We start from the raw sequence: 9028 nt of genomic DNA, 5'->3' as shown, positions 1-9028 counted from the left end.
TGCTGGTGAGCACAGCATCATTCAGAAAGGGCGCTTCCCCTCGATATAAGGACAGCCTGCAGCTCTTTTTTGGTCATCCCAAGCCAAACTCCCTCAAAGTTAGAAATAAGGGAAATAACTGTTATTGCTAGGCCTGCTCCGCAGGTTACGTTGGGGACCGACATAAGGATTTACTTCTAGTACATAAGCCTTGAAAGCCTGGCCCTATCAGAAACTCCAGACACATCCAGCAGGAGCCAGAATTGCTCACTGTCACAAACTGACAATGACAAAAAGAAAATGCTTTCTAAACTTCTCCATTTCTTTATTGCATGTGTTTTTTGGCTTGGATTATCTTTCTAGATATGTGACTAAAGTGAAGTTCAACTGAACTGTAACATGTTAGATATCAACCCTTGCAAAATGCAGGCTTTCCTGGTTTCCAAAAACTAAAAAAGTTTTACATTTCCTTGTTACTATATAAAAATGTCAGCTGGATTAGACCATGTACATTTATGAATTCAAAGGAATAGCAGTAAGCTCAAGAAATTTCAGTTGCTTATAACAAAACACCAAAAGCAGTCAAGCATGAAGCACTATTTCATACTGAAAGTGGCTAGAATGAAAACTCTGGTTCTTTGAGAGGCAGTGTGGTTTTCTAGAAAGATCTTTGGTTCCAACTCTACCATTAACTAGCTTTGCAGCCTTGGGCTCGCTTTTCTCTACATCCGTTCCAACACTCGCTATTTCTTGTCTTTTTGATAATAGTCATTCTAACAGGTCTGACATGATATCTCACTGTGGTTTTGATTTGCATTTCCTTAATAATTCGTGATGTTGAGCATATTCTCACATAGCTGTTGGCCGCTTGTATGCCTTCCTTGGAAAAATGTCTATACAGATCCTCTGCCCAATTTTTAATCAGCTGTTTATTATGTTGTTGAGTTGTATGAGTTCTTTATTTCAGATATTCACCCCTTATTGGATATAAGATAGGTTGTCTTTCATTTTGTTTATGGTTCCCTTTGGTGTGCAGAAACTTTATTTTGATGTAGTCCCATTTGTTTATTTTTGCTTTTGTTTGCCTTGCCTGAGGTGACAGATCCAGAAAGAAGTTGCTAAAACCGATGTCAAAGAGCATACCGCCTATGTTTTCCTCTAGGAGTTTTATGGATTTAGGCCTTATATTTAAGTCTTTAATTCATTTTGAGTTAATTTTTGTGTATGACATAAGATAGTGGTCTAATTTCATTCTTTTGCTTGTGACAGTCCAGTTTTCCCAACATCATTAAGAGAAGAGACTGTCCTTTCTCCATTGTATATTTTTTACTCCTTTCTCATAAATTAATTGTCCATATATGTGTGGATTAATTTCTGGGCTTTCAATTCTGTTCCATTGGATATGTGTGTCCACTTCTGCCAATACCATGCTGTTTTGATTACTATAGCTTTGTAGAATAATTTGAAATCGGGCAGTGTGATACCTCCAGCTTTGTTCTTTCTTCTCAAGATTGCTTTGGCTATTCAGAGTCTTCTGTGGTTCTATATAAACTTTAAGATTTTTGTTCTATTTCTGTGAAAAAATGTCTCTGAGATTTTGATAGGAATGGTGTTGAATCTATGGACTGCTTTATGTTATATGGACATTTTAACAGTGTTCATTCTTGCAATCCATGAGCATGAAATATCTTTCCTTTTTTGCGTGTCTTCTTCAGTTTCTTTCATCAATCTCTTATAGTTTTCAGTGTACAGGTCTTTCAGCTCCTTGGTTAAATTTATTCCTAGGTATTTTATTTTCTTTGTTGCAAAAGCAAATGAATTGTTCTCTTAGTTTCTCTTTCTGCTAGTTGATTGTTAGTGTACAGAAACACAACAGATTTTTATACATTGATTTTCTCTCCTCAACTTTACTGTATTCTTTTATCATTTCAACAGTTTTTTTGGTGGAGTCTTTAGGATTTTCTAAATATAAAATCATGTCATCCACAAATAGTGATGGTTTTAATTCTTCCTTTCAAATATGGATGCATTTTATTTCTTTTTCTTGCCTAATTTTTCTGGCTAGGACTTGCAGTACTATGCTGAGTAAGAGTGGTGAGAGTGGGCAATTTTGTCTTGTTCCTGATCTTCGAGTGATAGTTTTCAGTTTTTCACCCTTGAGTATGATGTTAACTGTGGATTTGTCATATATGGTCTTCATTATGTTGAGGTACAACCTTTCTATACCCAATCTAATGAGAGTTTTTATTATAAATGGAGGTTGAACCTTGTCAAATGTTTTTTATGCATCTATTAAGATGATCATATGATTTTTATCCTTCATTTTGTTAAAATGGTGTATCATCTTTATTGATTTGCAGAGTTGAACCATGCTTACATTTCTGGAATAAATCCCACTTGATCCTGATGTATCATCCTTTTAATGTATAGCTGTATTTGGTTTGCAAATATTTTGTTGAGGATTTTTGTATCTGTGTTCCTCAGAGATATTGCCTGTAATTTTCTTGTGTTGTCCTTGTCTGGTTTTGGTCTCAGGGTAATATTAGCCTCATAAAATGAGGTAGGCAGCATTCCCTGCTCTTCAACTTTTTGGAAGAGTTTGAGAAGAACAGGTATTAAATCTTCTTTAAATGTTTAGTAGAGTTCACCAATGAAGCCATCTAGTCAGGACTTTAGTTTTTTGGGAAGTTTTAAATTATTGCTTCAATCTCCTTAATAGTGATCTGTCAATTCAGATTTTCTATTGCTTCATTCAGTCTCAGAAGGTTGTATGAATCTAAGAATTTATCCATTTTTTTCCTAGGTTTTCCAATTTGTTGGTGCATAGCTGTTCACAGGAGTCTCACAGTCCTTTGTATCTCTGTGCTATTCATTGTAACTTCTCTTTTGTTTCTGATTTTATTTTAGTCTTCTCTCTTTTTTTCTCAGTGAGTCTAGCTAAAGTTTTGTCAATTTTATTTTTTCAAAGAACCAGCTCTTAGTTTCACTGATCTTTTCTATTGTCTTTTTAGTCTCCATTTCATTTATTTCCACTCTGATCTTTATTATTTCTTTCCTTCTACTGACTTTGTGCTTAGTTTGTTCTTCTTTTTCTAGTTCCTTTAGGTGTAGGGTTAGATTGTTTATTTGAAAATTTTCTTGTTTCTTTAGGTAAGCCTGTATTGCTATAAACTTCCCTCTTAGTACCACTTTTGCTGCATCCCATAGATTTTGGTATGTCATTTTTTTCATTTTCACTTGTCTTCAGGTTTGTTTGGGGTTTTTTTCTCCTTGATTTCTTCATTGACTCAGTAGTTGTTCAGTAGCATGTTGTTTAGCCTCCATCTATTTGTGATTTTTCTAGCTTTCTTCTTGTAGTTGATGTCTAGTTTTATACTGTTTTTGTCAGAAAAAAAGTGCTTGATATAATTTCAGTCTTCTTAAATTTATTGAGACTCTTTTGTGTCCCAACATATGGTCTATCCTTGAGAATATTCCATATGCACTTGAGAAGAATGTATTCTGCTGCATTTGGATGGAATGTTTTATATATATCTATTAAGTCTATCAGGTCTAATGTTTCATTTAAGGTCAGTGTTTCCTGGTTGACTTTCTGTCTGGATGGCATATCCATTAATGTAAGCATGCTGTTAAAATCTCCTACTATTATTGTGTTGCTGTCAACTTCTCCCTTTAGGTCTGTTCATAATTGTTTTATATATTTTGGTGCTCCTATGTTAAATGCATATATATATTAATAAATATTACACCTTCTTGATGGTTGTTCCCTTTATCATTACAAAATGTCATTCTTTGTCTCTTGGTTTGTTTGTTTTGGTTTGGCTTTTTTGGCTTGAAGTCTATTTTATCTGATATGAGTATAGCTACACCCACTTTCTTTTGGCTTACCATTTGCTCAAAGTATCGTCTTCCATCCCATCACTTTGAGCCTATATTTGTCTTTAGAGCTGAGATGAGTCTCCTGGAGGCATTATATAGTTGGGTCTTGCTTATTACTCCACCCACAGCCACTCTGTGTCTTTTGATCAGTGGATTCAATCCATTTACATTTAGGATGATTATTAATAAACAAGGACTTAATACTTCCATTTTACCTTTTGTTTACTGCTTGCTCTATATGTCCATTGTCTCTTTTTCCTTGTGTTTCTGTGTTTCTCTTTTTTCTGTGTTTCTCTTTTTCCTTGTGTTTCCTTGTGCTTCCTGACTCCCATTAGGAAGGGCAACACTTAGACTAGATGATCATTAGTAAGTCAGTACAATTTATTACTGTAGTTAGAAGCACAGCCCACCATGTTCTCACAAAACAGGGTACAAGTGAAGCATGGGAAAACAGTTCACAGAGATGATAGCCCTTTAGCCTTTTGTCACTTCAGAACTTCAAAAGACAAAGGCTAACCAGGATTTGACATTCAGATACTTGCTTGCTAAGCACAAGTTGAGTTAGGAGATAGCTAAACATCTGATTCTTATTCAGTTACAGTGTTATCAGGAAGTTCCTATTTGGACATCGATGGCTCTCAACCTTGCTGCACATCGAAGTCATCTAGGAAGCTTTAAAAATTACCAAATGCCCAGATGAATTAAATCTGGAGGGTGGAGCCCAGAAATCAGTATTCTTTATGTTTCCCCAGGTGATTCTAACATGCAGTCAGTCTGTACACCACTGATGTATCCCTTTCAGAAAGCTGTTGCATGAAAGCCATATTGTATCCAGATAATTTTGTTTTTTCTAACCCCCACCAGGAAAAGGGATTTTTAGAAAAAGGCACAGCTGTGCTTCTCTCAAGAGGCAGCTTAGTGTTTGGTAAGTGCTGGTTCTCACAGGTTATCTGGAGCGCAGGTTGAAGAGGAGGGAGCCCTTGTCTTGGCAGAGCAGGCAGAGTTTCAGGCTTTGGCATGGCAACTGCCTCCAGAAGCAAAGGATGCCCAGATGCCCCTGAGCACCAGGATGATGTATGCTGACACCAGATTTAATCCACAACGAGGATTTATGAAGGTCAGGGCTGACACCAGCAGATGGGTGGGAAGAACTACAAAAGGGCATACCACTTTTTCTTCTCACAGCCATCAAAAAACACGAATGCCCCAGAACCCATGCAGCAATATGATCACCAACGTCATGAAAGCTGAATTTAGGAAGAACTGGGGAGGGTTTCCATGAATGCCCACTGTGCCCGGCCCCAAGGAGTCAGACAGCATATTTACAAAGGAAAATGCTCCCCTCATGATTCCAAAGCCCAAGCCAGAAACATAAGCCAGCAATCGCATAGAGGGTGCTATGTCATCTGGGTTTATGCTCTTCAAACCCTCACTGACTTTTTTTAAAAGTTTGTAATATGCAAACTGGAACATTTCTTGGATAAGGACTGAGACTAACGTGCCAAAGATCAGCAGATATTTCTGTATTGGTTCATCTTTGTTGTCAGCAGTGATTGCTGCCATGGACCAAACAAGGGAGGAAAGCAGCAGAGACACCAACCAGAAGCTCTGATGATGAGGAAGATGATGTGCAAGGGCCCAGCGGTGACGGTGAAGATGTAGAGGGCTAGCACAGGACCGAAGGCCATGAAGGCGCAGCCCAAGAACATGGCCACTGTCAAGGCCATCACCCGGGGGCCTGGGGGGAACGCAGGGGCACTGAGCACTGACAGAGCTGAGCCTGCGGGCAAAGGCGCAGGGCAGAGTGGAGGGGCAGAGGCGGGTTCTGTTGCTAGATTTTTTCTTAAAGCTGGTGAATTCTCTCTTCCATATCATCTGCTCTATTTCCAATGCATTCTTCATCTCGTTTATTGAGTTCTTTAGCTCCAGAACTTCTGGGGTTTTTAGCATTTACCTCCTCGGTAACATATTCCTTCTGTTCATTAATTTTACTCCTGAACTCACTGAACTGCCTTTCTGAGTTTTCTTTTATCTTGTTGAGTTTCTTCACAACAGCTATTTCGAATTCTCTATCAGTTAGATCACAATACTTCATCATGACTTTAAGTTTGGTTTCAGGAGAACTGTCGTTTTCTTTTTGTCATACTGTGTTACTATGGGTTTTCATGGTGCCTGGTAAGTTGTTTCTCTGACAACACATTTGAAGTAGTGCACATCTTTCTTGTTAGGTGAAGCTTTGTTTACTTTGATTCTAAAAATTACCAGGTTACGGGCCTCCCTGGTGGCGCAGTGGTTGAGAATCTGCCTGCCAATGCAGGGGACACGGGTTCGAGCCCTGGTCTGGGAAGATCCCACATGCCGCGGAGCAACTGGGCCCGTAAGCCACAACTACTGAGCCTGCGCGTCTGGAGCCTGTGCTCCGCAACAGGAGAGGCCGCGACAGTGAGAGGCCCGCGCACCGCGATGAAGAGTGGCCCCCGCTCGCCGCAACTAGAGAAAAGCCCTCGCACAGAAACGAAGACCCAACACAGCCAAAAATAAATAAATAAATAAATAAATTTAGTAAAAAAAAATAAAAATAACCAGGTTGATAATTAGAGGACTTTCTCTTTTTTTCAGTCGGTGGTACTACAGCACAAGCTTTCGGTTTCTCTTCCCTGAGTTGCCTCCGGCTGTATTTGAGAATCGGCACCTTCCGCTCTCCAGCGCCTCTGCCAGGGGTGTTGCCGGCGCTTATGCTCCCGGGATCGCTGGTGCCTTGCTCCTGCCAGTGTTGTTGCTGCCACTGACGTTGCCTCTGACGGCACCAGGATGGCAGGCACCTCCACCATGCCCAAGGTCACCTGGGCTGTGGGCATGGCCACTGTGGCCGGGGGAGGGAGGTGGGGAGGGAACAAGGGTTAGGGGTGCCTTCTCTGCATCTGGGGTTGTCGGGATCGCAGGCGCTGCTGTCACGGCTGGGGATTCTGGAGTCTCGGGCACCACGGTGGCTGGAAGGACCAGGGTCATTGGCCCTGCCGCCACTGCCGCCGGGCTCCTTGCGGCCATGGGTGCCACTGTGGCCAGGAGGCCACAGTCACGGGCGCCTGCTCGTCTGCTGCTACCAGTTCCCTGGGGCTGCGGCTCAGCTTCCATGGCCGGGGGCCAGCGTCACAGGCACTGCCTCCTTGCTCCCCCAGTTCTGCCTCTTCTGTGTGCCCCAATCCCCCAACCTCACATGTACAGATGTGTGGATCTCTCTGGCATCCTGGGGTGTTGGAACACCTTGGCTGAGGAATCTTTGCTGAGTTACGGATGTTCTACTAGTTGTAGATTGAATCGGAAAGATAAAGAGCGTGTCTCTTGTGCCTATATCCACCACGTTTTGACCACTAGTCTGACTTAAGAATTTTCCTTGCCACTTGGTCCTTATTATAATCCTATAAACTATGAATCTGTGAGGAAAAAACTGGGCCTTAAGAAGTTAGATAACTTTTCCAAGGCCACACAGCTTGTAAGCGATGAAATTGGGATTTAAACCACATCTATTTGATTCCAAAGCCTCTATATTTTCACCTATCAAAAAGGAGGTTTAATTGGATAATCTCTGAGGTTCCTAGAGATCCAGATTTCAGTGAGTCTATGGGTGGAACAAAGGATTATCTCAGCAGGCCTGGGTTGTCCAAATCTTGCACATTCCAAAGAAAACTTTGGTCCTTGTCTCAGTTCCTGAGAGATAATCTCTAAGACTTTGCAACATCCTGCCTAATAAGAGTATTTCTGTTTTTCTGGGAACTTGGACCACTCCAGATAATTTATACTGACAATGCATATTTATTTATGGTGGGGCCGTGTGCCATGTAGTAATCGCTTGACCCTTGGAGGAGTTCGAGATTGAGTAAATAAGGCCACCCATATGGGCAATCAACCATGCCAATGTGACCAACCCCCAATAAAAACCATGGACACCAAGGTTTGGTTGAGCTTCCCTGGCAGAAGGTATTTCATGTGTGTTGTGACGTGTCACTGCTGGGAGAATTAAACACTGTCTGTGTATCTCTACTGGGAGAGGACATTAGAAACTTATGTCTGGTCTCTCCTGGACTCTGCCTTATGAACCTTTTACTTCTGCTGCTTTTCAGCTGTATCCCTTTGCTATAATAACCCATAGAAGTGAATATAACAGCTTTTCTGAGTTCTGTGAGTCCTTCTTGCTAATCATTTAACCCAAAAGTGGCCTTGGGGATTACCAACCATACTGTGATTATTCTCAATTGTTTGTTGTCAACTCAGTATTACTGCTTCTTTGCCATCCAGAGAACCCAAGAGTGACATTTCTCAAAATTACTTTCCCCATATGATTATGAGGATTTGCCAATGAGAGACATTTTCATGAAACTTGGAAAGCAGAAGAGAAAGAGAAGCTATATTTGGCAGAAGAACTTTCAGTCAGATGCACAGACGAAGAATCAACAAACTTTTCCTGTAAAGGGCTAGACAGTAAATAGCTTAGTCTTTGCAGGCCAAACATTCTCTCTCACAACTACTAAACTCTGTCACTGTAAAGCAAAAGCAGCCATAAACAATATATAAACAAGTGAGTATAGCTATGTTCCAATAAACTTTATTTATGGACACTGAAATTAAATTCCATGTAATCATCACATGTCACAAAATATTATTCTGCTTTTGTTTTTTTTTCAACGATTTAAAAGCATAAGTCTATTCTTAGCTCCCACACTGTACAAAAATAGGTGGCAGGCCAGATTTTTCCCATGGCCATAGTTTGCCAACCCCTCACACAGAGAGTCAGCAGATATAGGATTCACAGTGGTGTCTTAGTGAGCTCTTAAGATCCACCCATTTCAGTGTTTCGGGATGGGACTCTCAGAAATGGCTTCTCTGATTCTGATCCCCTAGCCTTTCAGATGGTTTGTAGGTCTTTAATTTCCTCTTTTAAAACACTTCATGCTTGAAATATACAGAGTGGTTTCGGCTTTAATGACCAAACTCTGGCTCTTAGAACGTTTAGTATTGGCAGCAGTTTCAGTAAAATAGAACCTCAAATAAGAGAATCTGCACTTTGTTCTACAATCTAAATGAATTTAAAATACATAATAACCGGGGCTTCCCTGGTGGCGCAGTGGTTGAGAATCTGCCTGCCAATGCAGGGGACACGGGTTCGAGCCCT

General features: G+C 40.7%; 1 pseudogene; it reads right to left on the bottom strand.

Annotated features, from left to right (window-relative positions):
* Nucleotides 1-4804: 4804 nt before the first annotated feature.
* On the bottom strand, nucleotides 4805-5585 carry LOC137775820 (gamma-secretase subunit APH-1B pseudogene; annotated as a pseudogene).
* Between the last annotated feature and the right edge of the window lie 3443 nt (nucleotides 5586-9028).

Source organism: Eschrichtius robustus, chromosome 13, assembly GCF_028021215.1.
Source record: "Eschrichtius robustus isolate mEscRob2 chromosome 13, mEscRob2.pri, whole genome shotgun sequence".
Classification (NCBI taxonomy): Eukaryota; Metazoa; Chordata; class Mammalia; order Artiodactyla; family Eschrichtiidae; genus Eschrichtius; species Eschrichtius robustus.
The sequence above is the reverse complement of the archived record's forward strand: the minus strand, read 5'-3'. Positions and strand labels throughout refer to the sequence as shown.